This window comes from Diadema antillarum, unplaced genomic scaffold (assembly GCF_040938485.1).
Source record: "Diadema antillarum isolate AM-2024a unplaced genomic scaffold, OU_Dant_1.0 scf00000174, whole genome shotgun sequence".
Classification (NCBI taxonomy): Eukaryota; Metazoa; Echinodermata; class Echinoidea; order Diadematoida; family Diadematidae; genus Diadema; species Diadema antillarum.
The window spans coordinates 651,522-670,886 of record NW_027271063.1 but is presented as its reverse complement, the minus strand read 5'-3'; positions in this window follow the sequence as shown (position 1 = coordinate 670,886).

Here is a 19,365-nt window from a genome sequence, read left to right as displayed (position 1 = left end):
AATAGATATCATCTGACATGATGCATACGGAAAGAACATACACACACTGGCATAGCCATGCTACATACTCAAGCACAAGAAAGGAATATGAACCTGAAAAAGATCTCGTTCAGTTTAGTAAAATATGTCAAGGGAGAATGTTAAATGATTCACATAAAGTAAAAACACATGTATTTCCATACCTCCCACAAAATACATTATGCCGGCAAAACAATAACAACACAAAACAAAAATGTCTGACAAAACAAACAGAGAAGAGAATCAAACCTGTTCAAAAAGGAGGAGCAAACGACGTAGCTCAACATGGAAACATTAAACATGCAGAAATGCGGAAAGAAGAAAGGAGATCCCTCTTGCTGTGGTAAACCATTTCTTCAAACAAACCCATGATTGCTTTTATTTTTGCTTTCCAAGGGTATTTCTTGTAGCCAATTACAAATCTTTTCTATTATCTGCCACGTCTAACCACCATGTTGGATATGTGCGTCATCAATTATGTGCATTATACATATAATGTACGTCATCGTCATCATCACTTAAAATTAGACACCCTTTATGAGTGTGGTATACGCTTGCACTGTGCTGTTTCCAATATATAGCCAGAAATTATGAGAACTGAGAACCACAATTTTTCTGGAGTGTGTTTTCTTATCCAACCATACAACTGGACATGTACTGGTACAGTCAGGCTGATCAACAAGTGTGATTGTGGTGTTACTGTACTTTTTGAAGTACATGTACATGTAGAAACCAATCTCCAATCGCCCGCACTTTGGCTGGCTGACACACACAGGTTGCATGAACCTCTGTGTCATGCTTGGTATTAAGTTTGGTCCATTAAAGGTTGTGTGCTCTAGGCTTCAGTGTTGTTGTTGTTTTTTTGAACAGATTACATGATTAATGATTGAGAAAAAAAACAACAACAAGAAAAATGAGAGAGAACACAACGAGTACACCTGTATGTTTCTACCAGAAATGCACTCTACAACTACAGGTGAAAAAAAAACAATTACATGATCTGAAGAAACAGAAGAAAACTCTAGCAAAACAAAACCTAAATATACGTCTTCGAGAAATGGAAAAGAAAATACAGAAAAGACAGAGAAAAAGAAATAAAAGTGATAAATATTGAGATTACACTTTTGAGATCTTAAAGAACTAGGCACACACATGATCATTTTTCTTATCTTCAAATAAAGTTTAATAACTTTCCAGTTTTCTTTCTCTGTTAATAGTGTCTCCAGCTTTTTTATATCAGGGCAGCATTGTGAAAGTGATGTAGTTTGACACATCAAGATTCAATTCAAATCCCACAAGTCTATACTCTCCTTCATTGCTGCCTTTGCATAAAGCTGACTGTTTGCATCACAACAACCCACTATTTTGGAGACAGCCTTGGATCGCAACTGTCAAATTTCACTCTACACTAACTATTGCTGGGTGCTGGGTCATGATTATGTTACAGATGCTCAAGTTGGCTGCCAAGCTGGGTAGAGCAAAATTGCACAAAAAAATGGTACCAGTGCCATCAGACTTTGGCAAACACTATAGAGTTATAAAACATGGAACGTACTGTTTGTTTCATTAACTCTATTTCATAATGTCTTTTCGATAATAGCTCTATGGAATTGCACTTTAGAATATATACACTGCGTCCTCTTTTCTCTGGGGGAAAGTACATGATGATGTCAATCTAATTCTCATTGCGTCAGAACCCTGTAAATGAGTTGCCAATTTTGGAGTGACTGAGTGCTCCGTCTGTGTTCAAGATGCAGCTACATCCTGCACACAATTGACTATATCCACATCATGTGTACGTTCTTCCATTCGACCCTTGATACAAAATGGGGTAGACGATCTTCCATTCGACCCTTGATATACACATGCGATCGTTAAAGACAAATGCAAAAATGACGACGGGGCCTTGGTGTGGGCAACTGTTTAATGAATTATCAATGTCTGGAAGCTATACTCCAAGAGGAAGGAGTTTCAGGCAAGCCACTTGAGGCAAGACAATTTTAGTACCCTCCAAGATGAAGTGGCAAGTGAAAAATAATGAGTGTGTTCATTTAACATTCTATCACTAAATCTAATATTATGTTACAAGTGTATTGCACAAGTGCTACACTTTTATAGAAATCAAAACTTCCTGATACCCAATATCTTAGTTTTAAAAAAAAAATAATACATGTATATGTGTATATATATATATATATATATATATATATATATATATATCATATATATATCACATATTGATATAGCTATATACAATACAAAGTGTGTCTATAATTCTGATTTATGTCATATATACTTTTTTCTTTGTGTATGTGCATCTTATGTTTACATGTGCATGTAATCATATTGCATGTTCTGATTTATGTCATGTACCATATTCTTTTTTCTTTGCATATATATATGTGCATCTTAAAGGTACTGTTTACCATTGGAAGCAGTGATTTTGAAAATGTTTGAAATATCCCATTTGATGCATATATGTAGGTCAGTTGTATCACAAAACATCCTACCGTAACATTTAAAAATTCACAATTTAGCCAAAAATATAAGGAGATATCACTATTTTTCTCACTAAACCATAACTGTAGATGGTTTAGTCTACAGAAACATGTTTAATTATAGCTATTCTTCACATTTTGTATTCCAAACAATACTTAACATGGATTATACTGATTCAAAATTTTTACATTGGTTGTTTCTATCCCTACTAAAGTCACATTTCAGAACCATTTCGAAGCACTAAAGCTGGGTTTTTGTTTCATCTGCAAATGATAAATAATGCCTTTAGAGGTGTTTAAATGTGCATGTAATCATATTACGTATGAAGGAAGTGTGTCAGATTGTAACCCTCACGCCCTGAGGTCATCAAACCCCAGGGACAGGAAGCGTGATCACAGTATACCAGGAAGTAGTAATAGCAATAATAAACTTGAAAGTATGAGACATGCATATTCTGAAAGCTCTTTGCAGATACTGCAGAAGATTGCAATACACACTTTTAGAGGGATGGTATAGTATTGGTTGAGGTGACGATTCAGCTTTGAACTTTTTGTCAGATACCTTAAGGACTTAGAATCCACTTTATGGAATGTTAGAGAGCATACAATTCTAAGAGAAATTCAAAGTTTATTTTAATGAAAATTGGTTTTGAAATGGCTGAGATATCCAAAAACATATTTAAAACACAGTAATCCTAATAAAAGGTGGGTCCCATCTTTTATTAGGATCACTTTGTTTTGGATATCTCACCATTTCAAAAACAATTTTCATCAAATAAACTTTGAATTCCTTGCAGAATTGTATGCTCTTTTATATTTCATAAAAGGTTTTTCATTATCTCAAAAATCATCATCAAAACAAGTTGGAAACTTGAAGATCCATCTCAACTGAAATATTACACCATCCATATAAAAGAAACCAAAGCCCAAATACAAAAGGATCAATGTGAATTGAGTAACAGCAGCAATGTTTAGTAGCTACACATCACTGCGAGTTTGAGGAAAATCAAACAATTGATTCAAATTTCATGATTTCTTTTTAAAGTTTTGTGATGTCATAGCTGGATATTAGAAGACTACCACAGTTCATGAGGTCATTTTGGACACCAACATAGAGAAACTTTAAGGAGAATTCTGCAAAATCTAATTTTTCATTAAAAGTACACATTCTTTCAACTTGATTTTTCTTTATATTATTATTCTTAGTGAGGTCATCAAGTGCAGCAAGCAGTCAAAACTTTAAAGATTAATAACTTTTGAATTAATTGCCAAATCTTCTTCAAACTTTCACTTATATTACATTCTAAGTACTATATTGCTGCTTTCACTCAACCCACACTCATGTATATTTGAGTTTTGGTTTCCTTTAAACAGCCTACTATAAAAAGCAAATCCATCCATCCATTCATGCACTCTCATCAGATTTTCCAATTACGAAAAACTATTCTGATAAGAATCCCTCATCTTTCACCTCGTGCGAAATTCAACGAGGTCAACGAGGCGGAGCTGAGCTGAATAGAACCATCTCATCTTTCACTGAAAGCGAAATCTTGTTCCATTGCACGAGTAAAGGCTATTCGTTATTTGCTTTATTGGATACAACATTGCTGACGTCAACAAATGTGGTCAATGCCAATTACTGGACATACAACTCGTACAATTTATGCTGAAGAAGTTGCAACCACTTTTTTTTTTTTTAATGAATAGTGAATAGTTGCATATCATGGCACAGTTATACAAGGAAGCGAAGGCTTGAAATTGTTGACAGTGAAGTAATTGAGCGCACTCTGCGAGATGACGGCCTTATATTGGGCTTTGTTATGGTTTTTAGTTTCTGTTGCCAATGTCCAATGTTGTCACTATCATACAAATGTATGGCTCAACATAAAATTAGCAGTGACCAGGTGCCACTAAGAATTGATGTCGGGCCACCAAACTTCATAAAAGGCTATCTTTTGGTGGCCCAATCGGGCACTTAAAATTCAAAGCGGCTTGTTATGCTTCTTTTTATTTCAGGCCACTACATTTCTTTTTTTCTTTTCTTTTTTTGGCCACCGTGGTTTTATATTTTGATATTTTAGTGGCCCAAATGGGCCACCATAGTAAAAGAAAAGTAGTGTGGAGACCTGATATCATATTTATACATTACAATGTACATTTTTCTGTACATTATCAATAATATGTTTGTTTGTTTTTCTGAGGAGAATGCACAATTGCACGCCCTGCATTTTAGCTGTCCCTTAATTGTCAACATCATTCATCTCACATCTTAACTTTATCATTTTTATACATTGTGATCATATTTTGACATATTCAGAAAATTAGAATAATGTTGTTTCTTATCAGCATGATATGTTTTGTTCATTTATACTTTTGTAGTCAGAAATAAAAATGACAAATGAAATGTAAATGTGGTACGTAATTTGCTCACATGATGAAAAGCCAACCAATCACATAGCAGGAATCTTTGAAGGTGCTATGGAATTACCGCTATGTTGGGCAAGTCTCAGCAGATATTTCTGACTTCCAGGAACAAACTGATGTGCATAGTCTGTGGAAATATTTTGAGCGTGTCTTCAGAGTAGATTCCATGATTCTTAGATGCACATTTTGCACAGTACATGAGGTGCTACATACAATGTATAATGAAAGAATCAACAAACTTACACTTCACACTAGAGTTTTGAAGGGAAGCTGAAGAATCAAAGAATTATACAGTGCACTTTCGTTATAACAAACACAGTTATAATGAAATTCTGGTTACAACGAAGTAAAAATTCAGGCCCCAACATTATTTGCTCTATGTTTTTTGTTGTTTATTTGTTCAGTTATAACAAAATTTTGACATGATAACAAAAGAAAGTAGCCGGTCCCGAGGACTCCATTGTAATGAAAGTCGACCATAACAAGAACTGTCAGGGCAATGTGTGTATGGTATATGACTGTAATATCGTTTGCCTTTGACTGTGATTTCTATACTGCTGTGTTAAAAGGTCCTGTTTACCTTTGGGAATAGTGACTTAAAAAATGTTCAAGATATCACATTTGATGCATATGCTGTGTGGTAGTCCTGTTGCATCACAAAACATCCTACCATATCCTATGAAATTTTCACAATAAAACCTAAAATATCAGGAGATATCAGTATTTTTTTCTCAATAAACCATCTGTAAACAGTTTAGTCTGGAAACATTTTTATTACAATTATTGTTCACATTTTGTGTATTTAACAATACTTAACATCGATTACACAGATTTTAATTTTTCCAGTGGTTGTTTCTGTCCCTAACTCACATTTTAGAGCCATTTTAAAGTACTAATGCTGGATTTTTGTTTCATCTGCAAATGGTTAAAGGACAAGTTCACCTTCATAAACATAAGAATTGAGAAAATACAACAATATTAGTAGAACACATCAGTGAAAGTTTGAGGAAAATTTGACAATCGATGCAAAAGTTATGATTTTTTTTTTATTTTTGTGTTGGAACCGCTGGATGAGGAGACTACTACAGCTTGTGAGTCATATGCGTACAACAATATAAAGAAAATGTAGAAGAAATTCAACATATTTTCACTTTTTTCGCATAATAAAAGAGCACTTCACTTGCCTCTTTCTAAATGCAGGGGGAATAATATTACCCATAACATTTGTCGGTAACGAGTCAGGGGAATTTGTACTTTTTTCAAAAGATGGAATTTTGTGAAATTCTCTTTATATTTTCCTTATATTGTTGTACGCATGTGACATCTAAGTTATTCATACACTGCAGTAGTCTTCTCATCCAGCGGGTACTGCACAAAAACTTCAAAAATTCATAACTTTTGAACGGATTGTCTGATTTTCCTCAAACTTTCAATGATGTGTTCTACTAATATTGCTACATTCTCTCAATCCTTATGTTTATGAAGGTGAACTTGTCCTTTAACTACATGTATGCCTTTAATGACCTTCCTTTATCAGTTCAGCACAATGCTCTGCTACAGGTGACACTGCAGAACTACAATGTATACCACTGAAACTAAAGCTGGTGGGTTATGTCCACAGTGTACTTTGTACTGGTCTCATGTAATTAAAGAAGATGGATGATTAGAAACTTACTAGCAGCTCAACATCCCATTAATTTCTGAAGAAAAATTGCTTTACCTCCCATCCCCCCCCCCTACATTTATACCAAATTAGGCTTTATCGTATTAAATTGAAGGGCAATATCATCACAAAATTCCAATCTGAGCCTTTACTGCATGATTACTGTAAGCATCATAAGATGCAAGCACAGCTGTAAATTTTGTTTCTGGGAGGGTATAGTGTTCCCTGTAATAATTACCCTGTCAGTGCATTAGGCAAGTTGATTGCATAGAGATATCATTAGTAATTTGAACTACTGGTAATGTGGGGGTTAAAATTATCATTACACAGTGTTCTCACTTCTTGTCTGTCTTAGGGTGCATTTATAAGATTTTTCTTTTGGCCACAAACAGTGTTTTGAAACACTGTTTCTGGCCAAACAGTGATTCTAGCTCAAAAAAAATTCTTATAAACACTTGCCATGATTTGAAACAGTGTTTTGAAACACTGATTCAAATCGCACAAATTAGTGCATTTCAAAACAGTGTTTCTGTCGAATCAGTGTTTCAAAAATCTTATAAACGCAACCGCGATCGCAAACACTGTTTATAATGACATCACAATGCCTTGCGCGCACCCTGTTTGACCTTTTGCCGAGGAAAAACTGCGCAGAGTGAGTTGCGCAATGGCACAGTCTGAGCGAGAGCCCCAACACGCTCGGAGAAAAATCTTATAAACGCTCTCCTGACGAAAGTGTGATTTGAAACAGTGTTTCAAAACAGTGTTTCAAAACAGTGATTCTAGGCCCGCAAAATCTTATAAACGCACCCGTAGACATCATCTGCTGTATATGACTAATGAGTGTAAACAAGGAAAATATGCCTACCTTATTAAAAAAAAAAGGAGAAACTTGATATTAAAGACGTTAATACTAAACAGGGTTCCGACTTGACTGCAAGGTGAAGCTTTCATGAGATATCAATAATCACAAAAACAACTTCTATGTTTGGAATAGAAGGTTTATCTATTAGTTTTGAGTGTGTGTGTGTGTGTGTGTGTGTTTGTGTGTGTGTTGCGATGCACAATGTGCTTGCATATTTCATTTGGAACACAAAGCGTAATATGGTAAAATTTGCAATATGTTCACAAATGATCTGCATTCTTATTCCGATGAACTTTTACAAATTTCGTGACAAATTTGAATGAACTCTTCTGAGTAAATAAGATGGAATTTTCGGGCATTTTTCTCCTCTCGCCGCTTTCGCTGTTTTTACACCGACGGAAGCTAACAGTACTGCAACAATTTGAATCTCTTGTGACTGTAATTAAGAAAAGAGATGAAGGCTTCTGATCTGTCATTAAGTCTATACATTGTAGCTCACGACAACAAAACACTCTGCAAGTAGAGTTTCGCCAGCTAATAACTGCGGCCAACTGGACTTGAGACAGACACTAACATACTATCTATCTCATACATCATCCTTGATTAACATTCAATGTGTTCTATTGAGCGGGACCCTGTTACGACTCATACGAAGCGAGAAAATGAGTGTTTTATCGTCCAAGATCCTGTTACAACCCACATGAAGTGATAAAACGGGTGTTTTTACAGCCAACATTCTTGTGTGTAATGATAGCATCAAGGCAATAAAACTCTATCAGATGATTCACAGTTATCGAGTTGGCAATATATGACGCTGCGCAAAACAAGAGCTTTTCTGTGGTTAGAATTTCCTGGCAAAATGTACATGCCCCAACTGTCCTATGCAGTTCCATATACAATGTATACTCAGCAATATTATTGCTCACGTACAGTCTTTAAATCCGTATTGAACGTTTTACCTTTTCAAGAAGGATTTCCGAATGTGACCAAACTTGCTGCTTTTCAATGTGAAGATACTGTTTTCATGCACACTGACTAATCTAATACATTTGTCAAGGAGTTCAATTTGCGTGACGGATTAAACGCCACAATCAAACACTTAATAGTGCATTGAAGACTAGTTACAAGAATAATCAGACATAGTGTCTATGAGAAATGTGTCAAACTAAACCTTTCTAGTGATACCTCACTTGTTACACAACAACAAAAAAAAAAATTCTTGAAGTTATGATTTAAAATATCCAAATATCTTCTCTCTTTTTTTTTTTGGCAGTTCCAATCGCAAATACCCCAAATTAACAAGAATAAATGTTATAATCCTATTTTATGCCATTCAAAGTACAAAGATAGTATAAAACCAGAAATTTTGCGAGAGCCAAGATGCACAGAATTATTACATGAATGCGGAAGTTCTTGTCTGCTGTATACATGGAATGCCAATCTCGGCAATTTTTATAAACATTATACCGCGAAAAAGGCTGTCTGCTCCAATTTGCAAAAAAATTTGTTTTACTTTACTATATAACTCATCCCCTCCAATAGTGGGGTCACATGATCTAGAGAACAAAACATATTTAATCCTTTTTTTTTTGGGGGGGGGGGAAATAACAATGGTATGTCACGTAACTAAAGGAGTCTGTTTTTGAAGTAAATATGACTAGCATTATGTGACAGAGCTAGGAAATTTCCTTTGATACGAGGCATAAAATGCCTTTTTTTTCACAATGATATGCATAAAACAATCATTGCTCCTCTTGTTGGCAGCAGTTAAAGCAACAAAAAATTTATAGTTGTAACCATCTAAATCTGTTGCCATGGTAGCATGCAATTACTGTGGACCAGTGGCAATAAAGGCACACCTCTCCACAGCGCAGACCCCACATGTCGTACGCTGAGGTAATAACCATCTCACTCAGTTATCAAAAGAGAATCTCGCCTTGTAGATGAGATTTCATAACATAATAAAACCACTGGAGAAAAGCAGCATTTACTGATTGTTCGTGTGTGCATCTCTTATCCCTGTTTGTAAGTACCCAGTAGTCTCTCAGACTCTGAAGAGTTTTCTCATAACATTTAGACTATAGTACTACAAGATCTTAATCCATTACGTTAGAAACCCTTCAATGGCTGTTTTCAACTCTTGCAGACATAAACTTGATTCTCATCTGCTGGTCAGACACACAGTCAGTGTCAATCAACGCTTTAAAGGAAATAAATAGATTAAGAAAATAAAAAGAAAACATCTTCTTCTGGATTTACAACCTCAATTATATGAATACTCTTGCTGTTATGCCACTGTTCTGCAAGAGATTCTAAGGGGTAAAGTCTGCACCCAACTCAGATTGAACCCATCAGTACCAAAACTGTTGAGTTCCCTGGATTTGTAGGGACTGTCTTAAAACACGCACACACACACACACTCACACACACACACACACACCCGTACATGTACTTCGACTTTGGCGTGCTCTCATCAAATAGTTTTCTTGCCCAATACATGATATGCATCCAAAAACAGGCTTCATGGGCCTCACAGGTCTCAGGGGCCACATGGGCCTCACAGGCTCCACCCCCCCATCCCCAAACACACACTCACAGGCACACTCACCCTCATCTGGGCTACGGTCCTGAAGTCCCAGGTGGTAGTCCTCGGGGAAGGAGCGCTCCAGCCGCTCCCGCCATTCTGCCAGGTGGTTGACGGGGCTGGACTCGCCCCCACTCTCGCTGCCCCGCCGGCTACGCGACAGGGCTGAGCGGATCATACCCGGCATGAAGGCAAAATGGGGGCAGGGTCAGGGGGTTTCAGGAGGGAAGAACGTCCGCAAGGGGTGGTACCCAATTCAGTCAGATTGCGCAATACAGGAGAAAGTAGGTGATACGTTGTTGTTTTTGTTGTTGTTGTTGAGAAAGGGTTCTTTGTTTTAGTAGTGTAAAACTTCCAAGGCAGGTCGTCAAACATTACATCACATCACTCAAGTGCTCATCCAAGTATCCTCACACGTGCTAAAAATGAAAACGGGATGCATAGCTGTTCATCCCATGTCTTCATCCATGCACAGTTTGACTCGTCACAGTCATTCTTGGGTGTTAGATGCACGTCAATCTTCAGTGGTGATGGAAATCAGAGTGAATTTTTAGCGTCAAGTGGTGTGAGATGTACTTCACTACCGTGTCAAATTCAAGGTTATATTCACACTACAAATATGACCGTATATACCCAAAGTTTGAATGCACATACACGCACCAACACAAACAGTTATGCAACACACACATACACACAAACAGACATACAAAGTTATCTGCACACACACCACACACACTCACACATGCAGGGGGTGACTGAATTATTTACAAGGACCAATGAAGAACTTCAAATGGACCCATAAAAATATTCAACACAAGCAATCAAGAAAAGACGTTACGAAGCACACCAATCTGCACCCATCTCTTGGACCATTCGAGAAATGTTAAACCCGGTGTTTAATCCAGTGTGAAAAGCAGCGACGATTACACCCTGATCGATCTAACTGACGAGATGAGTGTGTGGTAGTGGCACTTCTGACCACACCTGGAATTCCTAAATGGCGCAACTATAGGACCATCAGCGCCTTGTGCGACGCCGTGACAAAACGACTTAGTTAATGAGTGAACTAGAAACACAAGGAACACGTGATAAACTAAACCGACTCATTGCTGAAGCCACAATTAGACACACAGCCTGGTCTGGGAGCTTGGGGAACACCTGTGGGAACATTGCCTGCAAAAAAGCTGCATACGTGATAAATGTCAACGATGTATGAGAAGCATGTGCTGAGACGGAGCTTGTGTGCAACCATGATCTTCCAACCACGGGCCCTCGCTTGACAGACCCTGTAGCATGTGAAATGCATGGAACGGGAAGGGTGCCCCGCCACAGATTTATTTTGAGAACCCCCACAACAAACTGCATTTATAGCTCTATCACTGATCTCACTGGAGTCGACCGTTACCGATTAGCGTACGCCTCAAAGCGCACTTTCACTGAATATAAATATCATATGCAGGGCTCGACACTAACAATGGCCCGGTGGCCCGGGGCCACCAAAAATCTTTTTTAAGTATGTCAATAAATTCGTAATTTTTTTGCACCAGAAATGCATAAATGCATGCAGTGAGTTAATGTTTTTAATTGTTTTTTTTTGGGGGGGGGGGGGGGGGCCATCAAATTTTTCTCTCGGGCCACCAAAAATTTGAAATTGATGATTTTGGTGGCCTCATCGGGCCAAAAAAAAAAAAAAGTTAGTATGGAGCCCAGTCATATGAATGAAATATTCATTGCTATTCACGTTTTTCAAATGTACCCCCATGGGCAGCAAATGAATCGGGCCAACCATGGAATCCCCATGCTGCCGTGTTTATAAACAATGGACAACAAACATGTTGAAAACATACAATTTGTATATGTTGTATCAAATGGCAAAAAACTAAGTAAATGAAGGCATTCTTGCACAATAAAGGCATTTTCGCACACCAGAAAGCTAACTATTAAAAAACATGATTCTTTGTTATTGTTGTTATTTTCGTTCTTGTTTTTTTTTTTCATTTGTTTTTGATACATGATGTAGCCAGGTATCGCAAATTATGTTCCATCAATTCCTTGTCTCAGGGCATTTTTCTCCAAGCTGGTTGTGCTTGATTTTAGGCATTGGTTTGGCATCTGAACAGCCTAATCTCCAACGTAAAAAAAAACAAAAAAACTTATTTAACCTTTGTAGAGTTGAACCTTTTTTTTTTCTATAATGAGGACTTAATAAAATAAACTATGCCAAAATACCTCGTTATGCCAATATCAGATTTCTCACTATATCGAGGTATCAAAACAAAAGCAAAAATCAAAGAGTGGGACCTGCAAATTCAACTTGTTTTAAAAGTGTTTTTGTCATGTTCCACCTCTTCATTTTAATGATGTTTTACTGTACACTGTACTCACTTCCACAGGATGTGTACACAACATACAGCATGGTGCATGAATGTACGGACTCTTGCATGTACACCTGCATAAAATCCAGAGTTAACCTATTTCATTGACAGGACACTGACACCGTGGCACAGCTGTTGTGTCTAATTATTCATATCAGTGCCCAACTAGCCAATATTAAATCTGTGATAAAGGAATTTATGGAAGCATACCAATACCTTGAATGTCATCACAAATGAGGTAACTTTTACCATCTGATAGCCAACCAGCAAAGTTGATATGATGGTATTGACTGCTCTAAAAAACAGAATGAAAAAGTAAAAATAATGATAATAATAAATAAATAAATAAATAAATAAATAAATGAATAAATAAATAAATGAATAAATAAATACTACTACTACTACTACTACTACTACTACTACTACTACTACTACTACTAATAATAATAATAATAATAATAATAATATTTCAAAAAAAAAAAAAAAACTATTTTATGAGCTAGCACATTCAAACAGATTTGTACTGTGCAACAGGCATTACCACTTTAACATTACCTATGGTGTCTTCAAAGAACTACTTGGCTTTCTGGAATATGCAGTATTTTTGCCAGTTTGCTGTGGTCTACAATGCCAAATTTACAAGTACTGACCTTTCCATTATACAGAATACATGATACATGATTACAAAAATGAAGCAAACAGTGTGACTGCCTCCTGGTTCAAAGTAACTTTATTTCTGTTTTTGTTGTTTTTTGAAATTCAGGATTGTTTTTCTGTTTTCAGTTCTCTTTCAGTTTCGCAAAAATTACCTCCCCTGTTGCCTTGACAGTATCGTCACAAATAACTTGAAAAATGTGAAAAACATCACAGAAATAGCTGCACTGTATATAGGCCCTGAATTGTCCTCTAAAATGGATCACCATAATGTCTTTTAAGGCTTCTTCCTCCAACTATACAATGGTCAAACTAAATTAGGTTCCATGGAAAGAGACATGAATATAAGTTGTTTGCCTCACATTATGTATGTCATGCACAAATGTTATCATAAAAGGAAATTCTATCAAAACTGTTCAGTTTTGTTATTCCCAAGAGTTTTCAAATCTGCTGCATTAAAGCATTTTATCTTGAGTCTCAGCATTGACTACACAAAATTATTCACTTTTTCTTTGCCTTCTTCCCAATATTTGAATGGTGGCATTACTGAAACAATATATGGTTCCCATTCTCATAAGTATTGCCTTTTACAACTGATAAAAATGCAGCAGTACGCTTGATTCATACAAAAATGCATTCAGTTGCATACTGAGAGTTCTCCTGAAATCTCTTGATTTCTTTGCTGGTATTCCCTGGAACTATACTCCACACACTCCTGATATTAGATAAAATTAACTTGCTCCCAGATAATACTTTTCGTTGGTTTTTAACCTCACTCAAGGCTAGGCACCCCCACCCCCATGAAAAAGACCAAAAAAGACCCCCCCAAAAAAAAAAAAATAATAATAATAATAATAAACAAATATAATAAAAAATAAAGATCAAAATAAAAAGATTTAAAAAATTAAAAAAATAATAAAACAAAATAAAATAAAATAATTTAAATAAATAAATAAATATATAAATACATGAAAAAAAAACAATAATAATAATGAATAGATAAATAAATAAATAGATAAGTGAATAGATAAATAAAAAAAAAAAATTGAACATCTGCCCACTTGCTCTGCTCCTTGCTCATTTATATAACTTTGGGGCACATTGTATCAATATCAGCAGAACTTGTGTGCCTGCAAACCGTGAAAATCCATCCATCCACACACACAGCACTGACATTCATTAAACACACACTGCCATCAACACACTGTCAGACCATCTCAATGACAAGAAAGACGTTTGCATAAAATCCGATCACCGATCCACCGGTAAAAAAAGACAAAGGGTTTAAAAGCTATGCCTCTAACCAATGACCAGTATGATTATCCCCATAAACGTGCGCTGACAGTGACATGCAGTTATATCCAAGGAGCAGCGAATACCATGATATAATCCACTCCTCATTGTTCCCGAGGCAAAGAGAGGGCCGCTATAGGGTAAAAGACGAGTTTGTGTAACTTGCAAGCTCTATCCACCGGTTCTTGCAAAGTTCAACTTCGATGCTACATCCAGTATACAATGTAAGCACACCAATTGCAACAGACGTGTAACATGAACAGGCAAATCTGCAGGGTATATTAGGTATCATTTCCTATTATTAGTCAAGTGCTATCATGGCTGGACTTTGGACCCCACAAGCAAAACAGATAAAGTGTCCTCATTAGCTAAAGATAATGGTTAATATATTACACACACAAACACAGAAACAGATACACACACACAGACACACAGACACACACAGACACACACAGACACACATGCACTATACAAACACAAATGAGTTCAAGTGTTTTAGCGGCTCTTATTAATCAGTTTCCTTAACAAAACAAATGTTTTCTTTGGCTGGGCAATACCGGGTGATGGCACTCGACAAGTTTCATCGCAAAAGATGGAAGCTTGGATATTCCGTCGTTCAAAGTTCTTGATCCTTGTTTTTTTTTTTTTTTGTCTTTTCTTGTCTTTTTTATTACTTTCCACTTTCTATCATTTCATCTTTCTGCGGTTAATGATGTCACACCGGTAGATGATAAAAAATAGATGTGTTTGACAGCCCACCACGAGAGGCTGCTATCACTTTCAACCACTACAAAATCAAATATCATATTTTTTTCTTTATTTCCTCTAATCAGATATATTGTGTGTTTTTGTTAGTTTTTGGGGGGTTTTTTTCTGCTTTTCAACATGGGATGTATACATACAATATGTATGTGGACTTTACCTTGTGGAAAAAGATGCCATGCAATGCTAATGCACTTTATTATTTCATATCATAGATTTAAAGAAAAAAAGTACACCAAATAAAAAGATAATTAGAAAACTCACCAATGGTAGATGGGTATATCATATATGCGTGTATTAAAGCGATGATAAATATACCATCTTAATTTTGCTTTCAATTTTTTGAAAGTGTTACAGATTTCTGACTACTAGAATGAAAATTTACATAGTATGTCCAAACATTTCTGTGTTCTGTGTCACATATTTGCCGAAGGCAATTACTGTATAAAGCAAGATATTTTTGTGCATTAAATTTTCTGCGAATTGGAGCCGACAGCCTTTTTCGCGGTATGAAAGTTTTGTGAACTGCCACTGGCATTCAATGCATCGATATATACATGTGGACAAGAACTTTCACATGCATTTTAATTTTGCGAATCTTGGCTCTCACGGAATTTACGCGACTAAAATGCACGCAAACATTTCTGGATTTACAGTAAACTGTGGTTGGCAAAGTCAAAGCAGATGTGAACGATGGAAAAACAAAAAACAGGAGCAATACACAGACACTGCTTTGGTCCCCGTTGTATGGCTTCTACATGTTTTCTCTTGCTTGATCATGAAGGATTCCATGGTGATATCACTGTCACCAACACAATGTATCTTTGACAGTGAAAAAAAAAAATATGCACAATCTTGCTCAAGTCAGCCACAAACCGCAGAAGGAAGTTGTGTGAAGAGTTATGGGCAATCAGTAAGATGTTTTCACCGCGTTGATTTGTATGCTTGTTTGTTTGTTTGTCTGTGTGCAAAATAACTCAAAAAGTTGAAAACGGATTTGGATGAAACTTGCAGGAAAGGTTGAGAATGACACAAGGTACACATGATTAAATTTTGGTAGTGACCCGGAAATTTTTATGGATTTTATGAAGGATTTTCGATATTTTGGCAGGTCGGGTCTATGAGCTCGCTGAACAAGCTGTGCATTTTTGAGGTTTTCATACGCGCACTAAAGTGCGTGCTCTAGTTTCTGCTAGGGTGAGGCGCACTGCGCAGCTGGGGGTTTATGACATAACAAGGGCTTCTGCTAGGTATGTTGGGAAATCGGGCGATTTTTCAGCATGCACACTATGGGTGGAAATCACTGATCTCTAGATGGAAGAGCAAGATCATCAGTGGAAAGTGGCTGCTCGGCGGACGTCTGCACTCTCATTTTAAGTGCTTTTCTAGTTTTTATTTGAACATCTGCAGTCAAAAGCAGCAAGTATAGCAGTAAACTGTTCATGTGATGAAATATGCATACCGATAATTTCACTAAATCTCAAAACTTATGTAGTATAAATCGCACAAAAACCATGATCAATATATTTCCAAATCTTTCAAAAAGTAAACCCCTATCATGATGAAAATGAGATGGATATCTGGAAGATTTGAATCCCCAATACTTATTCATTATAGGAAACCAAAATCCAAAATGAAATGTGGCTTGAGTGAAAGCAGCAACATTATTAGAACACATTGATCAGTAAAATTTTGAGGAAAATTGGACAATCGATGCAAAAGTTATGAATTTCTAAAGTTTTGGTGTTGGAACTAAGTCACTATGTCTATGTCTGGATAAGAAAGCAATGTCTACTGGTAACAGTAAATACTGTATAAGCTGTTATTTTTGGGAATTTCGCGACTCACAGTTGGATCGCGAATTTAATAACACGCGAGAATATCTCCATGCACCCTGTTAATATTGCATTAACTTTTAAGCATCGGCGTTGATTTGCGAAAACGACATCTCGCGAAGATGTCTATGGCCTTGTCATTCGCGAAAATATCTGTACGCGAAAATAACAGCATATACAGTAGACATGCTCTGTGCAATTACCTAGATCTTGCATCACTTTCAATCATTGGGTCGTAGATGAATGGATGATAGCGTAACCCCCTAAAAATATCAATTATGCATCTGGTCGCCTTCAACATACATCTAATGGTTGTGATAAAGCTCAGATCATGCTTTGCACAATTATATCCAGCCTTCTGTAGCCACATTCACACACACATCACAATTTAAAGAATAAATGATGGTTTTTGAAAATCAGTTTTAGGAACATGCAGCAAAATCTGTTTATTCATTGCGGCACAAATGAAAAAAACTTTATGATAGTGATCCGCACGTCAAAATGAAAATCAGTCACTGTTGATTTTTTTTGTTAACTATCAAAGGTAATCTGCCCTGTGTGGTGTGTATGAATGGCACACATAGACTTTATTGATTCTTTTAATCCCATAATGCCACTCACCATAGTAAGGGCGGTGAGTTGGCTCAGTCGGTAGCGCGTCTGCCTCACGATCTTATGGGCCCGGGTTCGAACCCGAATCTGGACTATGAGCAATGTTGTGTGTAAGCATACCGTCCCCTCTAACAAGAGGCAGTCCCTCGGATAGGACATAAAATGGAGGTCCGGTGTATGAGAGAGTCACCACTCATGCACGTAAAAGATCCCGCTTCATTCATTCATCGCAAAGAGCAGGGTGTTTTACCCGGTGAAGTGGTCCCACCTCACATCTAACTGGACCCCATGGAAGACCAGCTTTACACAGCTGAATATGGGCTATCTAGCCATCTTCACAGATGGAAATGTACAAACAAACAAAAACAACACACAGATGCCCTGGTCACATTCTCATCACTGTTGATTCTTTTAATCTTTTTTTAACTTATTTTTTCCCGCAAAGTGTGTGTGAACAGTACGAAATAATATCTATTTTTGCATTGAATGCAAAAACCCATAACTCATGTGTTTGGATGCAGATTCTCTCTGCAGCACAACATGTTTTGCATCAAACTGAAATGAAACCCCACAATTTGCATTCCTTTTGGTCTACTGAATTCAGACTTGTGATAGAACTCCCTACAAATGTAATATCAGGAACATAGAGATGGCACTAAATATTTGGCTATATGAAGCCAATCTCTTTTTAATAATTGCAGGATTAATACAAGTGTTTTCTTTACCCTGACAACCTGAAATACCAGATCAGATGAGAGCAATTGAACAGATTAATAATTACACCATTATCAAATCCCATCCAATATCATCCATGGTCCAAACCTCATGTAATCACTACCATTCTGTTTTCTAATTTCAGTATCATTCTCATTTCATCACTCACTGTCTGTAATGTACTTTAATACTATTATACTTTACATGTGTAATTCCAAATTTATGTCTACTGGGCCTCTAGTATAACAGACTGAATACACAGATTACGAATTCAGGGGGAGAATAAAAAACAATGACAAAACTGTCAATTGTAATCCCAAAACTTTTCATTCCAGCATTAATTACACTTACACTATACAGTAAACTTTATTTCCCTCACACTTTTGAGCTGCAGTTATGAAATAATACAATTTAAAAAAATCAAATTTATGAACTTTTGTAATGATCGTCAAGATGACTGTGATAATGTACTAACAAATGATATTTGTCTTTCAAATAGAGCACCTCTTTACACGTTGTACTATATTCTGGCAATAGAACCACTTTAAAATGTACAGCAGATATCAATCACTGGATGCATTGCATATAAATTCTCTCATATTATGTAGAATACACCAGGTGACCTAAGAAATCACAACAAAATCAGTCCTTGAAAGTGACCAAGAAAAAAAAAATCACTCATTTTTTTTTTCGTTATTGTTGCTGTGTGTGAGTACTATGCTACTAAAGATCTAATCATTCATTCTGACCCTTTAAAGCAGATACCCAAGTACAAAAAAATAGGAAAAAAGGTGCAATCGGTAGAGGATACTTGACATTTACCTAGCACAGCTCTGAAATTTGACATCAAAGCGGCCTCGGGTAGGCAAACCAATGAGGAATGGAAATGTATCTTTAAAAACGATCATCACCTTTTTTTTTTGCCAGGAGCTCAAGGCATCCATTCCTCAGAGGAATAAAAAAAAAAAAAAATCATGCCTCTCCTGCAAGAAGCTTTTCTGAGGGCAAGCACTGATGCACAAGCCATAGGGTGGTGGTCAAAAAAAAAAAAAAAAATCATAAATTTGCAGA